The sequence below is a fragment of the Ips typographus genome, linkage group LG5, assembly GCF_016097725.1.
Source record: "Ips typographus isolate SLU linkage group LG5, UJ_Ityp_2.0, whole genome shotgun sequence".
Taxonomy (NCBI): domain Eukaryota; kingdom Metazoa; phylum Arthropoda; class Insecta; order Coleoptera; family Curculionidae; genus Ips; species Ips typographus.
In genome coordinates this window covers 2036327-2062820 of record NC_138426.1, presented here as the reverse complement: position 1 = coordinate 2062820, position 26494 = coordinate 2036327, and the positions used below count along the sequence as shown (strand labels likewise).

The 26494-nt window shown below is 32.8% G+C and overlaps 1 protein-coding gene across 2 annotated transcripts in view; it reads left to right on the top strand.

Annotated features, from left to right (window-relative positions):
* The window catches only part of LOC145728926 (beta-1,4-glucuronyltransferase 1-like), a 109876-nt gene that overhangs the window by 8917 nt on the left and 74465 nt on the right, over positions 1-26494 (top strand). Inside the window, exon 1 of one of the 2 annotated variants that reach the window (XM_081979485.1) lies at positions 11045-11204. The exons of the other annotated variant lie outside the window; for it this stretch is intronic. The gene's annotated coding sequence lies outside the window, so the exon portion shown is untranslated. Of the gene's footprint in view, positions 1-11044; positions 11205-26494 lie in introns of those variants that run through there. 2 annotated transcript variants of the gene reach the window in all.

The following is a 26494-nucleotide window of genomic DNA, read 5'->3' as shown; positions in this document are numbered from 1 at the left end:
CTAATGACATCTGTACTCAAATTTACAATTTAAAATGTAGAAATGCCGTTTTCAAGTCTAGAAACTGCTCAATAGATGCTGTATAATGAAAGTTTATTACCTAAAAAGTCAAGAGCATCCTAAGGTAGGGAATGCCTAGTTTTTGTGACATGAAAGTTTAAAAATGCCACTGCTAATATTAAAAAAAGTTTCAGGGCGTTATGATAACGCCCTCCTATAATCTACACCGTTTCCATGGTATTATGTATTCATAACGTATAGGTGAAACATAAAAATAATAACATTTTTGATCATTTTTTTGAAAGATATTTCCTGGATTTTAATAGAATTTATTCCATACTTTATGGACACACTGTACTGAAACTGATTTGATTGTAATAGAGATCTAGGTACTAAGATGGTATGATTGTAGACAATTGATCTTAAATTCCTATATTGTTTGTATTTTTGCTCTCATCCAGTATTTGTGTTGTCTTTCTAACCCTCAGCACCCCAGCCCATATCAGGGAGGAAACAAAGCTCAGAAACCACACAAGACCGAGGCACGAAGAGGCCTGCCTGGGGATGGTCTAGAATTAGTTCTGTTTGAGTGTCAATGGCCTCTTGCTTAACATTCAGCCAAACTTTTTCCTGTCCAAGAAGCTTCAACAACTGCCACCAAACACATTGGCAATAAAGGGTAACACGTAAAAACTCTTCTCGTTCTGGAGAGAATCAGGACATTATACACACTGGAGATAACTCCCGAGGATTAGATAAGGACAATGCGGGAAATCCAAGAAATCTTCAAAGCAAGCCACAACACTCAAAGCAACAGCCATGCAAAACCAGCACAGCCCGTCAGCAAGCACACCAATCAAATGTTCATAAGTTCATCCTCCAAAAATCTATAAATTTCCCGGATAATTTCCGCCATACGCAAAGGAGTCTAGGAAAAGGCCTGACTTTCACATCCCAAGAAAACATAATCCAAATCTCCCTCCACTCCACAAGAGCAATCTGAGGAATCCGAGATACCTATTCTAGCCTTATGCTTTGGAATGAGACAATGTCCAGATCTCATCCTACAGACCACGCTCACAAACTTTCTCTTTTTGTAGCTAATTTTTGAAAACCATGGAGGCATATTCTGTATGCGCAAATCACTATCGATATCAACTCTTGCGATTTTCTGCAATCCACTTTTGGAATCAAACAAAATCAGAATCCACCAGACAGAGTCAGACAAATCCTTGGGAAGAAAGAAAATCCCTGGCAAGTTGCCTCATAAAGGGAGCAGAAGCCATATTCCCCTAGTTGGATACAGACTCAGGAAGGAAGAGAGTTTAGGCCGTCAATTTGTTATACAGTAACTAAGATTTGAACAATATACCCTCCAGAAGGATGCAATTTTCACTTAGGAGTGCATATGTCTCTAGTTTCTGTAGTTTCAACGGATGAGGGATAAAGTCATGTTGAATTTGACTACAAATAATCACAACAACCATGCCATCCGAAAATATGTGTTATACTTTCTTTTTGTCACCGTATTCTTGATATCATTATAAGTAGATTTCTGTTTCTGGTTTGACCGGAACTATACAATCCAACTTTCCATACCACTTTGTCGTAAACTTAGTAATGAAATTGAACTAATTTTGTTCAGCACATATTTACATAATATCACAACCCACGTTTAACTGGACTTGACCTTGCCATTCTAAAAATGTCAAGACTGTTCATTAGTGTTGCTTTTCTATTTTTCTATTTAAGGTTAATTAGATTACATGGGACGAGAGACTGGACGATTATTGATTACTACATACTTACATAGTACGTATTATTTGTATACTCATTATACTTTCTTAATGTGATTATGTTGAGTAAAAGTCAGCAAACTTAAATCGTGTGGGTCATTCAAATATAGTGATTAAAATTGTTTAGTCATTATAAAATTTCGAATATTTCAATTCATTTTGCGTTAATTAACATTTTTCAACAACTACCGACAGGAAATACTAATAATGCTATATGGTACAGTTGTTAGTCAATATGATATTTGGCATGCAATGTAGTAGAGATTGAAATAATTGGGTTTGCTTCCTTACAATATGCTGGTATACTTTACACATACTAATTACTGTTCCATAGGACAAAATAAGTTAGTACATAATGAATGATTTATTGACATTTAAAATGTATAAAAATATGCTCTAAAACAATAATAATTAGAGTCCAGATAACTAGAAATTTTGCTTTTTGTTAATAAAAAAAAACTTTCACAAATAATATGAAGGATTTACGCAAAAACACGTCATTTGACAGATTTTTTTTATGCTTTTTTCTTCTTTTTGTGCTTTTAGCTATATTGTGATGATATTGAAGGCTTCTGAGAGACAAAAAGATACCAATTATCTGTTGCAAAATGGGTAAGTATCAATTTACAAATTTAATTTGACCAAATAATTTCCAAATGTTTCGAAGTAGTCTAAAAAATGTAAAAACATTCCAAAACACTATAGAAGCTCCAAAATGCTTTGCAAAAGCTTACAAAACAGCCTAGAAGTTTTCAAAAGCTTTGAGAACTATCTATAGAAGCTTTCAAAAGATTTCAAGGCATTCTAAAAGTTTCCGTATGCTTCTAGAGCAGTTTAACAGCTTCCACAAGTTTCTAGAATCGTCTACAAGGTTTCAAATGCCTTAAAAGCAGTCTAGAAACTTCAATGCTCTTTAAACTGTTCAAAAGCTTTCCAAATGCTCCTAAAGTAGTCTAAAAAGGTTTTAAAACGCTACAGAAACTCCAAAATGCTTATGAAGCAGTTTCAATACTTCCAAATGCTTTTCAACTTATCTAGAAGCTCTCAAAGGACTTCAAGACAGTCTAAAAGCTTCCGTATGCTTCTAGAGCATTTTAACCGCTTCCAAAAGTTTCTAGAACCGTGTTCAAGGTATCAAATGCATTAAATGCAGTCCAAAACCTTCAAGGCTCATTAACCTGACCAAACACCTTACAAATGCTCCTAAAGTATTCTAAAAAGGTTTCAAACACTACAGAAACTCCAAAATGCTTCTGAAGCAGTCAAAGCAAAACAGTCTAGACGCTTCCAAAAGCTTTTAGAACACTCTAAAGGCTTCCAAATGATCTTCAACTAGTCTAGAAGCTCTCAAAACATTTCAAGACAGTCTAAAAGCGTTCGTATGTTTCTAAAGTAGTTTAAAAGCTTCCATGAATTTCTAGAACCGTTCATAAGTTTCCAAATGCTTTAAAAGCAGTCCAAAATCTTCAATGTTTTTAAACTCTCCAGAAACCTTCCAAATGCTCCTAAAGTAGTCTAAATAGTAATTAAGATACCAAGGGCACTATTTCCTATAATACCTGTGGTGTTTTCAATGGTTAATATCCGACTTTCATTCTGTAGATATTTATTTGAAAAATGGTCAGATGGCATTATAAAAAAAATTCTTAGACTGTTCTAGAATTTTTTGGAAGCTTCTAGATTGTTTTTGATATTTTTGGAAGCTTCTAGTTCTAAAAGCTTTTGGAAGGTTCTAGATTGTTTTGAAAGGATTCCGACTGAATTAGAAGCATTTTGGTGTTTCTGTAGTGTTTTGAAATCAATTTTAGACTATTTTAGAAGCATTGAAGGTTCTGGACTGCTTTTAAGGCATTTGAAACCTTGTAGACGGTTCTAGAAACTTTGGAAAGCTTTTAAACTGTTCTAAAAGCTTACGAAAACCTTTAGACTGTATTGAAATGTTTTGAGAGCTTCTAGACTGTTCTAAAAACTTTTTGAAGGCTTTCGACTGCTTGAGAAGCTGAGAAGCATTTTGGAGTTTCTGTAGTGTTTTATAGTAATTAAGATACCAAGGGCATTATAAGGACAATAATGATTTCTTCTATAATGCCTGTGGTGTCTTCAATGGTTAATATCCGACTTTCATTCTGTAGATATTTATTTGAAAAATGGTCAGAGGGCATTATAAAAAATAATTTAAATATTTAAAATTTTTTTGAAAGCCTTCAAAAAGTTTTTAGAACAGTCTAGAAGCTCTCAAAACATTTCAATACAGTCTAAAGGTTTTCGGAAGCTTTTAGAATAGTTTAAAAGCTTTCAAAAGTTTCTAGAACCGTCTACAAGGTTTCAAATGCTTTAAAAGCAGTCCAGAACCTTCAATGCTTCTAAAGTGGTCTAAAAATGATTTCAAAACACTACAGAAACACCAAAATGCTTCTAAATCAGTCGGAATCCTTTCAAAACAATCTAGAACCTTCCAAAAGCTTTTAGAACAGTCTAAAAGATTCCAAATGCTCTTCAACTAGTCTAGAAGCTTCCAAAAATATCAAAAACAATCTAGAAGCTTCCAAAAAATTCTAGAACAGCCTAAGAATTTCCAAATACCTTTAATATGCTCTACTACACTACTCGGGTGCGGAAAAGTGCACTCATTTGAGTGCAGGAAGGAGTACTCTACCACACTAGTGCGGTAAAGTTACTTTTCCGCATTGCAAGATCAATTTACAATAAATGTACAATAAACCTACAATTTTGAAGTTTGTGCTCCAACCTTATTATGAGATGTTTAATCGAAGAAAAAATGAGTGTGGAAAAGTTACTTTTCCGCACTCATTTTTAAAAAAAAAAAAGAACATATAAATCAAAAAACCATAACTATTTGATTTTTCTATAACTATAAATTAAATTTTAAATTTTTTTTACAAAAAAAAAGTGAAAAAAATTGCATCTCTGAAACTTGTTCTTTTTTTGAAGCTTTTTTACAGATTTGTATGCTTTTTTGAGGAAAACAGTTTTGCTTTTTAAGCGCTTTTCTTCACGATTTTAGTGCTTTTTAATCCGGACTCTAATAATAATGTTACCAAAATAACGAAGTGGATCTAAATATTCATCAGAAGTTAAGGAATAACACATGTTCCGAGGCTTCGATTTCTAAATAAAGTACGTCCCACTGCGATTCTACATTTCGAACAAACGAAATTCAATACCCTAAAACGTTCATTAAGAAACGGATGTTAGCTTTAGGTTAAAATAATCTTAATCAGTCTGGTTATAGTTAGCTTTAAGCCATTTGTTGATTTCGTTATGCGTTCTCTTCTAATTTCACACTGAAAATAGTCAAAAAACACGATTTTTGGACTAAAATTGTTACTGCCGTTCAATTTTTTAGACTCTAAAACTGATCATTCAAGACTTGTAAGAGTCCAAATTTGTACTAAATAGTCTAAAAACTTGTAATTTACTGCTAGGAATAGTTTTAAAATTCGTTTTATCAGACTGCAATCCATTGTCTACTGAAACTGGATTTCAATCACTAAAAACAGTCCGGAAATCAAGACAAACATTGTTGCACACAAAACTCATTTTTAATACTAAAAATAGTCTAAAAGTTGACTTTCAAGGCTCGAAATGACTTTACTACGAGTAAGGAGAGTCCTAAAGTCTATTTTCAGCACTTTAATTGGCGTACCACTCAATTTCTAAACTGACTGACTGGTCAAGACTAATATCGTAGCATTTAGTGTCAAAATTTTTTATTTTCATCACTGAAGAGTCTGAAACTTAACTTTTATTATTATAAATAGTTTTAAACTCGATTTTTCAGTCTTAAAGCACTAAAAACAGTCAGAATTTCGTAAAAATGCTCCAATTTTTGGCACTGATGAGTGTAGAAGTCAATTTAATAGTGAAGAAGTTTTAAATGACATTTTCAAGACTATGGACAGTGCACAAACTGGCTTTCAGGTCTGAGAAGTCAAAAACTTTGTGAAGATCGTGAAGAGCCTTGAAACTCGAATTTTTCTGGCTGAAAACAACCTTCCAAGCTCTAAAAACAGTCTAGATGTTTAAGAAATGCTTGAATTTTTAACACTGATGTGTCTAAAAGTCAATTGAATATTGACAAAGCTTGAAATGGAATTTTTAAGTCTATAGACAATGTAAAAAATATTTTTTAAGCATGCTATGGCAAAAACTTGGTAAAATTGGCCTTGAAACTCGATTTTCCAAGAAAAAGCTGTTTTAAAGTCAATTTGAATGAATCTAATGTCAAGATCCTGTATTAGAGACTATTTTTAAGAGTCAAATATTGCGTGATAATGTCGTCAATATCTGGTGATTCTGATATTGATCGTGATCTGACCAAAAATTTACGTGATATTGACGATTGACTATTTACAAATTTAATGACGACAAAATGACGTATTTTTTGGTAATAAATTAATTAACCTTAGACGTTGCTTTCCTAACGTGAATTTCTTTCTTTTGTGAGTCTTTTCAAGTTATTCACGTCATTGAACTGGTCATGGTGTCCAAGTCAATTTTCAAAGTTTAAATATGTGAATTTGTAGTCAAAAATTCTAGAGAAAGTAGTTTTTCATGTCTACAAGTCAAATTTCAATACTAAACTTTGACTGACTACAAAGACAGTTTTTCTAATTTTTACAGTTTCCAAGACTAAATATTTTTGGTTTTGAAAGGCTTCCGACTGCTTTAGAAGCATTTTGGAGTTTCCGTAGTGTTTTAAAATCTTTTTAGACTACTTTAGGAGCATTGAAGATTCTGGACTGCTTTCAAGGCATTTGAAACCTTGTAGACGGTTCTAGAAACTTTTGGAACTGCTCTAAAAGCATACGGAAACTTTTAGACTGTCTTGAAATGCTTCGAGAGCTTCTAGACTGTTCTAAAAGCTTTTTTAAGGTTTTCGATTGCTTTCAGCGTTTTGGAGTTTTTGTAAATTTTGAAATCTTTTAGACTAGTTTAGGAGCATTTTGAAGGTTCCTGGAGAGTTTTAAAAAATATCACTGACTTTCAGGAGTCCATTTTCGAATTAAAATAGTCACGTGGGCTTTAAAAATAAATTTGATTATTGAAAATTGCCATGCGACTATTTTCACTGTAAAAAGAGTCACGTGACTCTTCAAATAATATTTTGACAAAAAGTTTGAAAATCGTCATATCACCAATTGCACTATAAAGAGAGTCACGTGATATAAATTACATATTTTTAATCTTAAAAACTATAACATATCAATTTAAACGTAAAAACTGTCAGGTGACGTTAAAAATAACATTTTAACTCGCATTTTAATCTTAAAAATGATTACGTGACTTTAAAATTAAATTTAATTATTGAAAATAGTCACGTGACCGTTTGCACCTTAAAAGGAGACACATGATTTTCAAAATACCAGTTGAAACTAAAAACCGGTCACGTGCCCCTCAAATAATATTTTGCCATTTACAATCACGTGACTTTCAGGGGTCCGTTTTGGCATTCAAAAAGAGTCACGTGACCTTTAAAAATAAATTTGATTATTGAAAATTGCCATGCGACTATGATCTCTCAGTTTGTCTGAAAACTGATTGCAAATACAATTTTTAAGCCTGTCAAGTCAATTTTCAAAACAAAGTTTTCAATTTTTTCTGGAAACTATGAAAACTGGCTACAAAGACAGTTTTTAAGCTACTCAAGTTAATTTTTACAGTTTCCAAGATAATTTTCAAGACTAAAGTCTCTCAGTTTGCTGGAAAACTGGTTACAAAGACAATTTTTAATCCTATCAAGTCAATTTTCAAAACTGAAGTTTTTCAATTTGTCTGAAAACTGAAAACTGGCTACAAAGACAGTTTTTAAGCCACTCAAGTCAATTTTCAAAACAAAGTTTTTCAATTTTTCTGGAAACGATGAAAACTGGTTACAAAGACAATTTTTAAGTCTATCAAGTCAATTTTCAAAGCTAAAGTTTTTCAATTTCTCTGTAAACTATGAAAACTGGCTATAAAGACAAGCTTCTTAAGTCAATTTCAACCGTTTCCAACACAATTTTTAAGTTGGATTGGGTTGGTTTTGGTTCTTTGAACGTAATAACTCAATTATCTTGTAAACGAAATTTTAAATCAGAATTTTATAAGAGAGACTTACTTATTTTTTCAAATTGAACACGAAAACTAAAAGAGGGATTAAAAGGGATTAAAAAACACTTTGGTCACTAGGTTTGTAGACTATTTTATGGGTACTTTAGAATGCAAGAAAAAAAAAAGTGCATTCATTTAAAAAAAAATAAAGTGCACTTTTAATACCTAAAGTGCATAAAAAATGTTTTTCAATGTTCATTAGTATGGTTTTGAAGGAAATTTTGCCAAATTCAGGAATTCGGTCCTGTCTTCCACAGTTTTCCATCACACGCAATCGCAACGTTAGAGCATTAAAAACACATAGAAGGCAAATTTAACCCTCCTCTCTCTCTCATGCAACATCGTAACTTAAAATATCTCTAATTTAATTCAAATAAATCCCTTTTGCTTGACTTGTCAACTCGTAATTTATCTTCAAAACGACATCCTGGTTATTGTCGCAATTCTATTGAGTTTTTGGGTCGCTTCCAAGCGCATTATCAACGATTTTTCCTGCTTACAAAGTAAACGCTAATGCGGTATCATTTTGGAAGCTTTAAATGAAATATCTTTGTGAATATATCACTCAATTAGGCAATAACGATGATTTCCAGGGGTAGTTTTGGCCAATCAGGAGAGAATTATTAAAGCAAGTATTATACCGCAGTTTGATCGCAAAAGAATTGACGAATTTATTCATAAAGCAGATTCAAGAACGAATATTACCAGTTTGAGACAAAATGTTTGTTTATTTTGGTTTAAAAATTTCATATAAGTTTGGCAAAAACTCATTAACTTAGTGAGTTTTAAGCCTGGTTTATGAAACAAAATTTAATTTTAGTACCATTAGTATTAATGTTAACAGTAAAAATGGAAAGTGTTTATAAAATGCTAAACTAACTCTCTTTGATTTAGCCATTAATAACTCCATTGCTTGACGACTTACGTCAAAAAATCCACTGAAAGTAAAATACAGCCAAGACTTTGAGGTTTCCAAAAATATAAGTTTATAAGATAGTAAGTAGGTTTTATCGTTTAGCCGCTAGAGGGCATCAAAATTAAAAATCTTTTTAGACAGTTTCTTCCAATATTTTAAAATTAGATTTTTTGACACTCTTGGATTTAACCCTTAATAACTCGGTTGTATGACGATTTACGTCAAAAAATCACTGAAAGTAAAATACAGCCAAGACTCTGCGGTTTCCAAAAATATGAGTTTATGAGATAGTTACTATTACCGTTTGGCCGCTAGAGGGCCTCAAAGTGGAAAGTTTTTTGAGACAGTTTTTTGCAATATTTTAAAATTAGATTTTTTGACACTCTTTGCTTGAACCCTTAATAACTCGGTTGTTTGACAACTTACGTCGAAAAATCACTGAAAGTAAAATACAGCCAAGACTTTGAGGTTTCCAAAAATATGAGTTTGTGAGATAGTTGTTATTACCGTTTGAGCGCTAGAGGGCGTTAAAGTGGAAAGTTTTTTGAGACAGGTTTTTGCAACATCTTAAAATTAGATTTTTTGACACTCTTTGCTTGAACCCTTAATAACTCGGTTGTTTGACGACTTACGTCAAAAAACCACTGAAAGTAAAATACAGCCAAGACTTTGAGGTTTCCAAAAATATGAGTTTGTGATATAGTTGCTATTCCCGTTTGAGCGCTAGAGGGCCTCAAAGTGGAAAGTTTTTTGAGACAGTTTTTTGCAATATTTTAAAATTAGATTTTTTGACACTCTTTGCTTGAACCCTTAATAACTCGGTTGTTTGACAACTTACGTCGAAAAATCACTGAAAGTAAAATACAGCCAAGACTTTGAGGTTTCCAAAAATATGAGTTGATGAGATAGTTGCTATTACCGTTTGAGCGCTAGAGGGCGTCAAAGTTGAAAGTTTTTTTTAGACAGCTTTTTGCAATATCTTAAAATTAGATTTTTTGACACTCTTTGCTTTAACGATTAATAACTCGGATGTTTGACGAATTACGTCAAAAAACTACTGAAAGTAAAATACAGCCAAGACTCTGAGGTTTCCAAAAATATGAGTCTATAGGTTCGTAACTTTTACCGTTTGGCCGCTAGAGGGCGTCAAAATTAAAAGTCAAACATATAACATGTTTTAAAATTCTCAGCCTACTTTTTTGGGTGTTTACCTAAAAAACTTGTATTTTTAACACTTAGATCGTACATTATAACATATTTGATGTACTAAAAGTCAAAAATTTTACAGTTTTTTTTACCATCATTTTAATATTATATTTTAAAATTAAAGTGACCAAATAATTTCCAAATGCTCCGAAATACTCTAAAGAAATGTTAAAACATTCCAAAACATTATAGAAGCTCCAAAATGTCTTCCAAAAGCTTTTAGAACAGTCTAAAAGCTTCCAGAAGTTTCTAGAACCGTCTATAAGGTTTAAAATGCATTAAAAGCAGTCCAGAACCTTCAATGTTCTTAAAGCAGTCTAAAAAGTTTTCAAAACAGTAGGAAAACTCATAAAACAGTCGGAAGCATTTCAAAACCATCTAGAAGCTTCTAAAAGATTTTAGGACAGTATAAATGATTTCAAGGCAATTTAAACATGGTTTTGTAACCCTGTAAAGTTTGAAAAGCTTGAATCTCTCAAAATCCTGAAAAATTCAAAAATTTAAAGGGTTCTGACAAACCGAATATCTGAGTAATGTAAACCAGTTGAAAATGCTTGAAAACTGACTCGGAGCAATCTGAATTGCTTTTGAAATAGTTACAAAAGTTGAAAGAACTCTCAGAATAAGACTTTGAAAACATTTTAAATGTTATTTGGCCTCTGAGCAATCTGAATCAGTTAATCTTACTGGAAAATCTTAAATTGCTGAAAATCTCCTCAAATATATTAAAAAATTTAAAGTTTTCTGAATATTCCCATATCTGAATAGTGTGAATCAGTTCAAAATGCTTGTAAAGGTAATCAGGGCAATTTAAACATTGTTTGGTCTCTGTTATTTAGTTTTTCGGTTCTAACAGCTTTTTGAATGTTTGTTTTGTATCAATTACATTCAAAATCTCTTTTTAAGTCTAAACATTTCTTGAACGTTTAGTTGAAATTTCTAACAGTTGAAACGACAACGGTTTCCTGCCACTTATTCGGTTCTAAATGAAAAGTTAAACATTCAGTAAGACTTGGTGGTCGTGGCATTATCGGTGTTAGTCGACGCGCCTTCTCGTATGTGAGTGATTATGCGAAAAAAATTCTTATCTTGTGTTTCCAGTTGTAGTACCGTTGCAGATTAATGGGAAGAAGAAGAATATTATAATAGTTTATGGCAAAAGTTATTGTAAGGTAATTAGCTTATTTAATTTCCGGCATGACTTCTTTTGTAAATTAACGAAGAGAGATGTCAATGATCTGTATCAAAAGTCAATATGAATTCACTTAATTAGTTGACCAGAGGGTTAATTTAGTAGATATAATTTAGAGGAAATATGTGTCCTAAAATTAAATTTAATACAACTACTGATACGTGGTTTATGAAAGTTTCTTTGTTCTTCATTACTCGTTTGGCACGCAAATGCATGTGTGTCTACCAGAAACTTTGCACAAGAGGTTAATATTCCGGCGACGCCAGAATTCTTAGAAGCATCAATAAAATTGTGCTAGTTGTAACACAAATTCACTTTAGAAGTTTAGATTTGATAATAACACTACTTGAAATCCACATACCAAAAAAAAAGTAAAATGGTGATTTTTTGTCACTTTCTGGTTGACCCTTTATATCCCATGTGTAACACTGAATACTGAATTATCTTCAGCTTTTGTATACACAGGATTATTCACGTTATTTGACACGGAAGATTGTAACTAAACTATTCGCTTTCAAAAAAGTTTTGATTTTGGGATACCTATAGAAGATACGTTTTTTAAATATTTTTGAAATGTACCTGTTGTCCCAAATGCAGAAAAAGTATCAAAGTAATAACAAGATTGGAAATTTTATGAGGATTCCAAAAGTGTGCCTAAAACAGTAATTTTCTTACTACAAGTGAGTTTTACCGGCGATTTTGTGTCTGACGATCCTTTCAAATTGTGTTTTTGTCAGTTCATACTTTGACACCGCTTTTCTCCCTGACTGTACCAACTCTTGTACTGTTTTTCAGGTTATTAAATAAGCAATTTAATGAGGACTCCAAAAATGTGCTTAAAACAGTAATTTTCTTACTCCAAGTAAGTTTTACAGGCGATTTTGTACCTTACTGTCCTTTCAAACTGTGTTTCTGTCAGTTCAAACTTTGACACCACTTTTCTCCCTGACTGTACCAACTCTTGTAGTGTTTTTTCCATATTACTGGATAGGAAATTTAATTAGGATTCCAAAAATGTGCTTAAAACAGTAATTTTCTTACTACAAGTGAGTTTTACCGGCGATTTTGTGTCTGACGATCCTTTCAAACTGTGTTTTTGTCAGTTCAAACTTTGACATCCCTTTTCTCTCTGACTGTACTAATTGTTGTAGTGTTTTTCAGGTTATTATATAGGAAATTTAATGAGGACTCCAAAAATGTGCTTAAAATAGTAACTTTCTTACTCCAAGTGAGTTTTACAGGCGATTTTGTCCCTCACTGTCCTTACAAACTGTGCTTCGGTAAGTTCAAATTATGACACCCCCTTTCTCCTTGACTGTACGAAATCTTGGAGTGTTTTTTCCAGATTATTGGATAGGAAATTTAATTAGGATTCCAAAAATGTGCTTAAAACAGTAATTTTCTTACTCGAAGTGAGTTTTACAGGCAATTTTGTTCCTGAGTGTCTTTTCAAACTGTGTTTCTGTCAGTTCAAACTTTGACACCGCTTTTCTCCCTGACTGTACCAACTCTTGTACTGTTTTTCAGGTTTTTAAATAGGAAATTTAATAAAGACTCCAAAAATGTGCTTAAAACAGTAATTTTCTTACTCCAAGTGAGTTTTACAGGCGATTTTGTTCTTTACTATCCTTTCAAACTATGTTTTTGTCAGTTCATACTTTGACACCACTTTTCTCTCTGACTGTACCACATAGTGTAGTGTTTTTTCAGGTTATGGGATAGGAAATTTAATGAGGATTCCAAAAAAGTGCTTAAAATAGTAATTTTCTTATTCCAAGTGAATTTTACAGGCGATTTTGTCCCTGACTGTTCTTACAAACTGTGCTTCGATCAGTTCAAATTATGACACCACTTTTCTTCTTGACTGTACCAAATCTTGTAGTGTTTTTTCCAGATTATTGGATAGGAAATTTAATGAGGATTCCAAAAATGTGCTTAAAACAGTAATTTTCTTACTCCAAGTGAGTTTTACAGGCAATTTTGTTCTTGATTGTCCTTTCAAACTGCGTTTCTCTCAGTTCAAACTTTGACACCGCTTTTCTCCCTGACTGTACCAAATCTTCTGGTGTTTTTTCCAGATTATTGGATAGGAAATTTAATTAGGATTTCAAAAATGTGCTTAAAGCAGTTATTTTCTTACTCCAAGTGAGTTTTACAGGCGATTTTGTCTTTGACAATCCTTTCAAACTGTGTTTCTGTCAGTTCATACTTTGACACCGCTTTTCTTTAGGTTATTAAATAGGAAATTTAATGAGGACTCCAAAAATGGGCTTAAAACAGTAATTTTCTTACTACAAGTGAGTTTTACTGACGATTTTGTCTCTGACTATCCTTTCAAACTGTGTTTTCGTCAGTTCATACTTTGACACTGTTTTTTTTTGCTTACTGTACAAAATTTTGTAGTTTCTCAGGTTATTGGATAGGAAATTTAATGAGGATTCCAAAAATGTGCTTAAAGCAGTCATTCTCTCACTCCAAGTTGGTTTGACTAGCAAATTTGTCTCTGACTGTCCTTTCAAACTGCGTTTCTGTCAGTTCAAACTTTGACACCACTTTTCTCTCTGACTGTACCAAATAGTGTGGTGTTTTTTCAGGTTATGGGATAGGAAATTTAATGAGGATTCCAAAAATGTGTTTAAAACAGTCATTTTCTTAGTCCCAGTGGGTTTGACGAGCAATTTTGTCTCTCAGACTGTGCTCAGAAAAGTTGTAAAAATCAAAGTTTAGAAAAGTTTGATACAAAACGTGTTTCTGAGATTTATGACAGTTATTTTGACTGTGGTCACGTGACTGCCTAGCTAAATTAACCTACAAAAACCATGTGATATCTGTCACTAATATCACAACTGTAAAAATTTTCTTTCAATTTCAAACATAGACGTATTTCTGAGATTTATGACAGTTATTTTGACCGTCAGATTGTCAGTTTGTAAATGTAAATTACAAATTGTTTAAATAATAATATTTCCAGATTGACTTGTCATAATTTAAACATGAGGTAATAAAGAAAAGTGAAAAAAGAAAGGTTCAAAAAAAAAATAAAAAATCTAAAATCCTAAAATAATAAATAACAAATCAAATCAGCTTTTTATTCAGTCTTTATATTTCAGGATTTTATGTTGACAAAATTGACCGAAAATTACTTCAATGACAGGAAAATTATATCATTCAAACAAATTTGAAAACCTATAAATTTTCTGATAAAATTTGTAAATTTTTCTGTCACACTGAATTTTACTTTTCCAATTTTACTTTACCTTACCCGTAAATGTACGCTCTTCATTATAATCTAACGATACAGGTACTTTTTGTTAGTACATCATTTTTAGCAGGAACACCCTGTTTACCCCGAATATAACGCAATCAAAATTAATTTTGTTTAATCTGGAATTAACTAAATAAACTTTGGTTTAACCTTGATTTAATTTCGTGTTCCAAAACGACGTACGTACACTATAAAACTAATATTGGTTTATGCAATTATTTTAAACTTTACACATTCTAAGCTGTTACGCCTGACGTAAGACCCACACAGTTTAAAAAAGAATCAAATTTCAATCCTCTACCAACGTATGTTTTATACCAGGTGGTTCAAATTGATTGTAGGATACTTGGACTACTAGAAAGTACGCCAAAGTGTCATATAAAGTTGAAAAGTTAGGGAGTAGCTTGAGTTAGACACAATCTTCTACACAAAAAATGTGTTCAATGGTCTTTAAAAACCTTCAAATAACGCCCAACATGTTTTGAGCGCAGCAGCTACAACATGCATCATCATACAAAATCAAGAGGAAGCTTACCTAACCAAACAGCCTTACCATTCTAAACAAGGGGACAGCAAACCTGGGGTAGTGTTGTGAAAAAATATATATATTTTTTTAGGATAAAACATTTCAAAAAATCCCAAGTTTAGTAAGTTTAAAGAGAGAATAATCTGAAAAGTGAGGTTAGTAAGAAAGGTTAATGTGAATCAAAGTTACCTTATTGTGGAGAAATCACCTCCATCCAAGTTATCAAAATGAAAAAGCATTTGATAACGTTGAACACAACAAACTCATTGAGATTCTAAAGGAGATGGGTCTAGACTAGAAGATATTCTAGATCTATACTCTAAACTTATTTTCCAAGAGGCGTTGTAAGATACAAACAGCGGGATCAAAGTTAATGGAGAGTATATAAACAACATACGCTATGCAGATGATACGGTAGTGTTTGCAAATAAAAAGCCTTGAGAGTCTTCAAGCAATGATGGCTCGGGTGGTTGAGGTCAGTCAAAGATATGCTCTCTCTCTCTCTGAACTTTAAAAAAACGAACAACCACTGGAGGAGGAAAGAGGTCTAATTCGAAATACCAAAAAAACTCAATTCATGGTGATCCCAAAATCACAACAGCGCCAAGAAAGCCTAATGATCTATGGAGAACAAATAAAGAATATGAGAAAATACAAATACTTGGGAGCAATAATTAACGAAGACAACGATTACACTGAAGAGCAAGAAGCGCATTTAACAAGATGAAAAATGTTTTGTACAGTAGAGATCTCTGACTATTTCTTGCTTGAAGACCAGACTTTTGAGGTGTTACGTGTTCTCTGTTCTGTTATATGGGATGGAGGTATGGACGCTGAAAAAAAATACTACTGGAAGTTTTCGAGTTGTGGGCATACAGAAGAATGTAGAGGACAAACGACGAAGTGCTGAGAAGAGTGAGAAAACAGAAAGAAGTCCTAAACACTATCAAAGCTAGAAACCTTCAATACTTGGGACACTTTATGTGGGAAGAGCGCTACGGACTGCTACAGGTTATCATGCAGGGAAAGATTCAGAGGCGGAGAAGCATAGGAATATGACGCATTTTCTGGTTGGATAACCTAAGAACAGCGGCAACAAAGGTTCAAATTGTGCTTCTTGTGCTGTGAAAGTTGGCAACCATCACAGCACAAGAATCGACGTCAGGAAGATCGAAAAAAGAATTGTTCAAGTCAAAAAAGTTATTGGGTGAGAAGTAGAGGAAGAGGAAGTAAGAGAAATAAAGTTAACATATCAAAAAGTGATTAAACTTATGAGAACCGGTTCTGCAATCTAGTTATTACAGCATCTATCCTTCGCAAAGGGGAGAATACCAACTTTAGTTGGCATCCTAGCCCCTGATGATGAGTAGCTGCTGCACTCGAAACATGTTGGGCGTTATTTGAAGGTTTAAAGACCATTGAATACATTTTTAGTGGAGAAGATTGTGTGTTACTCAGCTATCCCCTATCTACTACAACTCCACTGAGTGACTATGGACTTCACTCTTCAAGTTGAAAAGTGCCCCCTTTCGGAGCTAGCGGACCCTAAGTAAATGCCCCAGGAAAACAAATTTTATATCTTAATTAATAAACTAAAATAAAACTCGTATGAAATTTGGCATGCTTGTTTATAAGGCTTTATTCGGAAATAATGGCTTTTAAAAAATGTCTCTGCTGTAGTCTGCCAATCGCATGTGGATTTTTTGCTACTTATTTATTGGTAAATATATACACAAATCTAAATATCTTACATATTATTTGTTACTGTTATATACACCCAGAGGTATAAAAGGGGTAATTTGCGAGTTAGAAAATTTCAATTTTTGGAAACTTACTGGAAAAATTCAATTTTTGAAAATTTACTGGAAAATTTCAATTTTTGGAAATTTACTGGAAAATTGAGAATTTACTGGAAATATGAGAATTTTTCTTGATAGTGAAAATAACTGTTAAACTTGTCATTGTTATGGTCTGTGCATTCTAATGAGATCTAAATTTAATAATTAAAAGTAAGACATTAAACTTTATTTCGATTGATATTGGATTGTTGTACAATTAATTATTAAAAAACGAATTATTTTGAAATTTTCCCATTTTCAAAAATTACCGGAAACTTTCTGAAAAATGTGTATATTTAACAACACTTTTCAAAATAATATGAATTTTTAAAAATATAGCATGTTCTATATGTTTTCCCTTCTCTACAACACATTCCCGTTATAAAAGCTTCAATCTTTCGGTAGCGTGACATTTCTACTATATATGCTATACAGGGTGATCAAAAGACAATTTCAAGGGCTACAAATTGGTAATCGAACCACCCTGTAACTGTCAAAATAACAGAGTTATGGGCTGTCACAGTAAAAACTGTCAAAATCAAACTTTACAACAAACAACTCAGTTAAAACAGTAAATAGCTCAGTTATTCGAAATTTTAGGTAAAAACGTTATACACGGTGGTCAAAAGAGAATTTCAAGGGCTACAAATTTGTATATTGTACCACCCTATAATTGTCAAAATAACCGAGTTATTGTCAATACAATGAAGTAGTTTACTTGTTTTTATTTTCTAAAAAAAATACCAAATATGAATCTAAAATACAGGGTGTTCCAAATTTGAGCAACAAACCAAACTTATAATTTTTTATTAGATTTTTGGAATCTACGTCAAATTCTAGGCATACTTGATGTAAAATGTTTGTATCGATATTCAATTGTTTTTGCTCTAGCAGCCTTGACTTTTGACCACCCTCCTTGAAAGCAGAAATTCCCAATTTGAGCAAAATTTTGGTGCACTTTTCCAAAAAATCGTCCATAACTCGCTTATTTGAAACACCCTGTATAAACACACCGGTAAACAAAAGAAAGCTAATGAATGGAGCTATCACGTAAAGTTGAGTGGGCACGGCTAAATTGTCCCGTTTAACCCCTAGAGGGCGTCAAAGTTGCCTCTCGCTTTTTGCAGTTTTTGCTCAATATCTCAGGAACGTTACAGGTTAAAGGTTTGACATTTGTACCACAAATGCACCTCGATGGGATGCAACTTTTACCTTCTATACACTTTTTTGGTTCCATGCACCGTTTGATCTTGAAAAATTAAAAACTAGAATTGCCAAGAATTTTCAAAGGTTCTTCTGATTTTTTTCAGAAATTTTTTTATTTTCAAAATCAACCTCAACTGACAGCACCAAAATGACTTAAAATTTGGCATGCTTGTTTATAATTTTGAAGTAACCAATTGGCGTTTTTTTAAATTTTTTTAAATAATCTGAACAGGTACTAGTGTTTTCATTATGGGTTAGCGTATAAAATGACGGTAGGTATCTGAAAAACTATACAAAATGAAAAGAAATGTTCAGACAAAGTTTTCTTAGGAAAAAGTATGGGGAAATAGTATATTACAGGTGGAAAGTGTTTGATTTCTGTCGAGAAATTAGGTATCTCGAGACAGAAATTACACTTTCTACCGTAGTTTGTATACTATTTTATTTTCAACCATTTATCAAAATCTCGTCGAACTTTTAATATATCATTCAGTTGAAATATTGATTGCTAATAGTCTCTAACAATAAGGTAGTATAGGTGTACGAGTAGTTATGACTTCAACCACAATAAACGACAAAACGATATGACAAAACGCATATTGACATTCACCCGGGTGGAAAGTGACATTTACTCGGGTGGAAAGTACTCACTTTGGTGGTGGAAAGTAAAGACAGGTAATTTTCATCTTTCCACCTGATTTACACATAAGAAATAGCGTTATTACATACCTGGTTGAAAATAAAATAAAAAAATGGTTTTAGTGACTCACTTTTGCTCTAACTCCGCTAGGGGGCACTTTTCGACTACAGTTTGGTTGTGAAACCACCCTGTATAAACAAACAATATTTTAACATTCGATATTTAAGTATCGTGTGCGGCTAAACTTTATTTGAAATTCAATAAGCATCTTTTTATAGGATGTGCAAATATACAATTCCTTAACATATTGTGAGACAGAGGAAATCCCAATTTAGACTGATGATTGATACTTGCAATTTACCGTATAAATAATGTATTTCCACATTTGCTACCGGATTTTCCTGTACGTCTATGCAAGCTTAATGAAATTATGACTAAAACAGTTTATATTATCTGCACATGTAACGACTAGATGACTAAGAAATCATTAAGAATTGTTTTGAAAGAAGAACACACATTTCCAGCATTGTAGTTTGGTTGGCGACAGTAAAACAATACAGAAATGTAAATATTTTAGGTGTGTCTATTACATGTTTGCTTAGTATGCTATCAGAAAGTCTTTTACGATTTTTCTCATGAAATTGCAGGTTGAATTATGTGGGAAAATTGTTAAATAAATTGCGCTGTAGTGTTACATCTAGATTGCGGATTTCTAGAAAATTTGTATTAATAAAAGCAACCAACCTTTTGACATTTAATTGTGTATCATATATCAATCAAAATGTCAAGTAGTTTAAAAGCTTCCAAAATTTCTAGAATCGTCTACAAGGTTTCAAATGTCTTAAAAGCAGTCCAAAACCTTCAAGGCTTATTAACCTGACCAAACGCCTTCCAAATGCTCCTAAAGTAGTCTAAAAATGTTTTAAAACACTGTAGAAACTCCAAAATGCTTTTCAAGCAATCGAAAGCCTTCCAAAACAATCTAGAAGCTCCCAAAAGCGTTTGGAACACTCTAGAGGCTTCCAAATAATCTTCAACTAGTCTAGAAGCTCTCACAAAATTGCAAGGCAGTCTAAAAGCTTCCATAAGTTCCTAGAACCATCCATAGGTTTTCAAATGCTTTAAAAGCAGTCCAGTTGCATCAATGCTCTTTAAACTGTCCCAACACCTTCCAAATGTTCCTAAAGTAGTCTAAAAAGGTTTTAAAACTCTACAGAAACTCCAAAATGCTTCTCAAGCAGTTTAAAAGCTTCCAAAAGTTTCCAGAACCGTCTACAAGGTTTCAAATGCCTTAAAAGCAGTCCAAAACCTTCAAGGCTCATTAACTTGATCAAACGCCATCCAAATGCTCCTAAAGTAGTCTAAAAAGGTTTTAAAACTTTACAGAAGCTCCAAAATGCTTTTCAAAACAATCTAGAAGCTTTCAAAAGCTTTTAGAACACTCTAAAGGCTTCCAAATTATCTTCAACTAATCTAGAATCTCTCACAAAATTTCAAACCAGCCTAAAAGCTGCTTGTAAAGCAGTTCGATAAGTTTCTAGAACCAACCATAAGTTTTCAAATGCTCTTAAAGTATTCTAAAAAGATTTTAAAACACTTCAGAAACTCCAAAATGCTTTTCAAGCTGACAAAGAAAGCCTTCCAAAACAATCTAGAAGCTTTCAAAACCTTTTAGAACACGCTAAAGGCTTCCAAATGATCTTCAACTGGTCTAGATAAGCTCTCACAAAATTTCAAGGCAGTCTAAAAGCTTCCGTATGCTTGTAAAGCAGTTCAAAAGCTTCCATAAGGTTCTATAACCAACCATAAGTTTTCAAATGTTTCTAAAGTAGTCTAAAAAGATTTTAAAACACTACAGAAACTCCAAAATGCTTCTCAAGTAGTTTCAAAGCTTCCAAAAGTTTCCAAAACCGTCTACAAGGTTTCAAATGCCTTAAAAGCAGTCCAAAACCTTCAAGGCTCATGAACTTGACCAAACGCCTTACAAATGCTCCTAAAGTAGTCTAAAAAGGTTTTAAAACACTACAGAAACTCCAAAATGCTTTTCAATCAGGCGAAGAAAGCCTTCCAAAACAATCTAGAATATTTCAAAAGCTTTTGGAACACTCTAGAGGCATCCAAATAATCTTCAACTAATCTAGAAGCTCTCACAAAATTTCAAGGCAGTCTAGAAGCTTCCGTATGCTTGTAAAGCAGTTCAAAAGCTTCCATAAGTTTCTAGAACCAACCATAAATTTTCAAATGCTTATTAACTTGACCAAACGCATTCCAAATGCTCCTAAAGTAGTCTAAAAAGGTTTTAAAACTCTATAGAAACTCCAAAATGCTTCCAAAAGCTTTTAGAACACTCTAGAGGCTTAAAAGGCTTAGAGGCTAGAAGCTCTCACAAAATGTCAAGGCAATCTAGAAGTTACCATAAGTTTCTAGAACCAACCATACATTTTCAAATGTTTTAAAAACAGTCGAAACCCTTTAATGCTTCTAAACTTTCCAGAAACCTTCCAAATGCTCCTAAAGTAGTCTAAAAAAGCTTCCAAAAGCTTCTAGAACAGTCTAAAATATTCCAAATGCTCTTCAACTAGTCTAGAAGCTCCCAAATGATATCAAAACTGCCTAGAAGCCTCACTATGCTTTTTAAAAACTGTCCAAAAACCTTTGGATTTGGAGTAAAATTATGATTCATTTAAGCTAATTAAAAGTAATGTCGATATCTCAGAAACTGAACGAATTTTGACAACTTTTGCCTAGTTTAACCGATATTATAATATTTGCTTCCCAATACTATAGAATTGTCATTAGTTTGGCGGAATATACAGATGGCCAAATGAACCGCTACACTTAATAATGATCCACTCTGTATCATGCATTAGACTTAAGAAGCTTATGTTTTCTCATAAGATTATAGTTGGTAGCACTTGGTTGTAAAACATAAAATCATCGGCCAAGCTAGGTGCTTAATCTTATAACTTGTTTCATTAAAGTTAACGGTTTTAAAATATGTTGCATATTCACGGCTGATTGGAAATTACCATGAGAAATAGTAGTTGAAGGAACATAAAAATCAAACTTACTACCGATTGCCTTATGCAAAGGCTTTACATTCCTAGTAGCCTAAAAGAAGAAATAAACTAGCATAGGCAAGGTTTAATTTAATTTTAGCATTCCGCTAAATTGCTATTAATAATAATTATTATTACACAAACGCGGGTACTGTTTATATTTTCCTAGCAAGTGCGGAAAGTGATACTTTGTCGCACGCTGACTGAAGTTTTTGTTTGGGCATCAGTCGAGTGCGGAGAAGACACTTTCCGCACGTGATAGGAACATCAATTTTTTTTACGAGCGTGTCCAATAATTGGAAAAAAAAATTTTAATAATAGTGAATTTATGTAACTAAAATATTAAGTACAAAAATAAAACTTGATTACAACCTACAAGTTTGATTACCAAAAATGGGTTATTGAAATGGAAAAATTCTATCAATTTGGTAGAAAATAGATTTACAATGTTGCCAAAATGACAAATTCTATCAATCTCGTTCAAAATGGACTTGCAATATTTGCCAAACTGATAAAATTCTACCAATCTGGTTCGAAATGTTGCTCAACTGACAAATTCGACCAACTTTTTTGAAAATGAGTTTCTAAACTAGCAAATTCCATTAATTGGATTTGAAATGGGTTTTGCACTGTTTTCAAATTGTTAAATTTTTGCAATTTGGTTCGAAATGTGCGTGCAAACTGATAAATTCTACCAATTTGGTTGAAAACGTAATCCGAGTGTTGCCAAACTGACAAAATTTTACCAATCTGGTTGAAATTTTGCCCAGCTGACAGATTTTACCAAGTTATTTGTTCAAAATGGGTTTGCAATGTTTGCAAACTGACAAATTCCATTAATTTGGTATGAAATGACTTGGCAATGTTGCTAAGTTGTTTAATTTCATCAATCTGGTTCAAAATGTTGCCAAACTGACAAATTCTACTAATCTGGACCACCCTGTAATTGTTAGAATAACCGAGTTATTGACAATATAATGGAGTAGTTTACAGCGTGATTCATTGATTTTTTAACATCCTCGTAACTTGTTTAATTTTCATTTTATCAGCAAATAGATATTTGCGTCTACTTTATTCCTAGTCATCAGTATACAGGGTGTCCCAAACCAACAAACCAAAGTTATAATTGTTCAAAGGGGATGGAAAATTTTTTATTTGATTTTTGAAATCTACGAAATAACTGTCACGCACCAGAAGACTTCTTTTTAAAAAGCTTTAATAATACCAAAAGATACAGTTAAAGAATATGTCTTAACTAGATTAATAAATTTTACCGACTAACTAGAAAAAATATGGAAATGACCAATGTCCGCACTGACTGTGGAGGGGATCTTGCCCTATCTTGCCTTGTGATAGAACAGCGCCAATTGCAACGTTACTTGCGTCGGTGGTCAAGTTAAATGTTTTAGTAAAATCAGGGTATTTTAGTATAGGTTCATTGGTCAACAAGGATTTACGTTTTTCAAAACATTCTATAAATTCGGTGTTATGCTCGATTTTTGCACCCTTTTTTAAACACTTTGTCAAAGGCTTTGTTAATTTAGCAAAATTATTTATAAAACGTCTGTAATATCCTAAATATCCGAGAAATGCTTTTATTTGTTTTGTAGTTGTTGGTATGGGATATTTTTTGATAGCTTCTACTTTGTTTGGGTTAGGTTTCACTCCTTCTGGGGTAACGATGTGTCCTAGATAGGCGACTTCCTTTTTCAGAAACTCTGATTTGTCTAGTTGGATTTTAAAATTGGATTCGCGTAAACGATCGAAAACTGATTTTAATTTTTCGATGTGTTCTTGTAAGGATGTAGAATAAATAATTATATCATCTAGATATACGGCACATTTTTCATTCTGGAGACCACGAAGTATGCTGTCCATTACTCGCTGGAAGGTAGCGGGGGCATTCTTCAAACCAAATGGCATGCGCGTATATTCATAATTACCTTGATCAGTGCTGAAGGCTGTTTTTTCAATATCGTCTTGATCCATCTCGATTTGGTGAAAACCGCTCGCCAAATCAAGTGTCGAAAAATATTGACATTTTCCGAGCTTATCGAGAAGATCATTGATGTTAGGTAGGGGATACTTATCATCAATGGTTTTCTGATTTAAACCGCGGTAATCAACAACAACTCTCCATTTTTGTGTTCCCGAAGCGTCTAACTTTTTCGGTACTACCCAAATAGGTGAGGACCACGGAGAATTACTCGGTCTGATGATATTTTGATCAAGCATTTGTTTTATCTGTCTCTCAACTTCGGCTCTATGTATGAAGGGATATCGATAGGACTTTGTGTATATTGGTATCTCATCAGTAGTACGAATTTTATGTTTGATTTTACTCGTAAAAGTTAATGGAGTATTTTCGCGATAGAAAATGTCTGAATATTCAGAAATTAATTTAAAAATTTTTGACTTTTCTTCAGGATTTAAATGATCCGTTCTAAATTTTGAAAAGTCCAGTGTATTGGTTCTGTCATAGTCATCGAAGTTATTGAGATTTATTTGTTCGATTTCTTGTTTGTTGAATTGTTCGACTGCAATAGGTTGTGAAAGGTCAAGAGTAATGTGATCTGTTGTTTTATTTAGTATAGTAGTTAGCGCGGTACCATTTTCAGCAATTGAAAGACTTTCTGGAATTTCACAATTGTTATCAAAATTTTGGTAAGGTATAATTATTTCGCCGTTTTTTATTGAAGTTCGAATTTTAATAACCTGTTCAGTTCGAGGCGACACAGTTATTAAATTTTGGGAATTTTTTAGTTTATGATATGATATTTTTATTTTAGTATAAGGAGTTGTTAAGAAACTGCTTTCAAAATCGACATTAGCTTTTAACTGTTTGAGGATGTCTAAACCAATAAGTCCATTAAATAATTCATGAAATTTAAATAGATAAAATTTCAATTTAAAATTTTCTGGTAGATTGAAAATTTTAGATGCAGGTATTATTGCACTGTAATCATTCTGAGATTGATTGAAAACTGTTGATACAATAAATGGATCGTTTACTATAGAATTTGGAAAAAACCTAAATGCAATTTCAGGGTCAATGAATGACTTTGTTGAGCCGGAATCAATGAGCACTCTAATATTATACTCAGGAAAAACAATGTAAGCTAATTCACTTGCATTTGAGCTGTTGAAATTAAATGAAAATTTTTGAGGCGTTTGTGGTGATATTAAGTTTGTTCGTTCTCGAGAGGCGTTATTGAAAAATTTGAATTTGCAATTTCATTGTCAATTTCACAGGTATTTTGGTTCAACTCAGTGTCATTTGAGGTTTCATCTACTGAATATTGACCTGTTTCTTCATCATAAAAATATGCATATTGATTAGAAACTGCTCCGGTAAACTGTTCTTCCATGTTATTTACTTGTTGAATTTCTGTGTTATATAACTCCTCAGAAATAAAATTCTGGTTTGCAGGTGGGTTATAAGAAGTGGAAGGTTGAGGAAAACGTGGAAAACGATTGGTTGAATAACTATTTCTAGTGCATAAACTCATTGGAGTTGGTTTGTCAAGTTGTCTATTTGGATTAGGTTTAAACACATTTGTATTACGAATTGAATTGGAATTTTGAGGTCTTGGTGAGCCAAATACTTGAGAATTAGTAAAATATCTTTGAGGCCTCATTGGAGGTCTGGGTTGAATTGGAATTGGACCAGTGGGAAATGAATTTTGTATTCTGTTAAAATTATTTCCATTATTAAAAGGAAAGTTCATTGGGAAACTACTGTGTCTTTGAATTGGTTGATTTTGCTTTATGTGTGGGCGTGCTGGTGTCATATTTTGAGCATTTGGTCCAAAGGAATTCTTAATAGGTGGTTTGAAGGATGGATTTTGAAAATAATGAGCGTTATCTTCGGCCAACACGTACTGTAAAGCTTCGCTAAGAGAAACAGGTTTCATACATCTTAATGTTGTCCCTAGCGGTTCTCTTAATCCAGAAAGGAATGTCTTAAGAGCCAGATTTTGATATAGATCTCGTTTTAATTGTTTAGCTAAACCAGTAGTTTCATGAAGATCAATGTATGCACACAATAAGTTCAAAATATTTAAAATTCTATCGTAAAATTGTTGAGGAGGTTCATGAGGATTTTGCCTCATCATAACAAGATCGCGATTCAGACAGCTTTCGTCTCTTTGGTCTGCAAAATTTCGAGTCAATGTACTTTTTACATCATACCAAGTAGCTACGTTTTGTATATTAATAACTAACTTAGCATTTCCTTGTAGTTTCGAAATTAACGAATTTAGCAGATAGACATTTTTAAAGCTTCCGGGATTTGTATTATCATAGAATTCATTTATAATGGCTTCACAAACTGCTAAGTATCTATTCAGATCGTTCGGGTTTCCATCGAAAACAGGAACACATTTGAGATATTCAGAGTTAAATGCTTGCGACATATTTGCTTCTAAATTTTTATCTTGGTTACTGTTTTGTGAAAATGTATTTGTAACGTTTGATAAAACGGATGGTTTTAAAGAAATATTATATTTATGATTAACTGTTTCAAAAATTTGAGAGTCGGTTTCAAGTGAATCTTCGGTTTCAGAATCGGAAGACATCAAACAATTGTACTTACATAAAACAAACAATCAATATCTTTATTGCGATTGGTATTGTACTATAAGGCTAACGGTCTAAATTTGGCAATGGAGTCCTCTTCTAAACGTTATCCTTGCGGAGCTGGACGATTTGGTTCCAAGTCCCAGTCTTCTTAAATG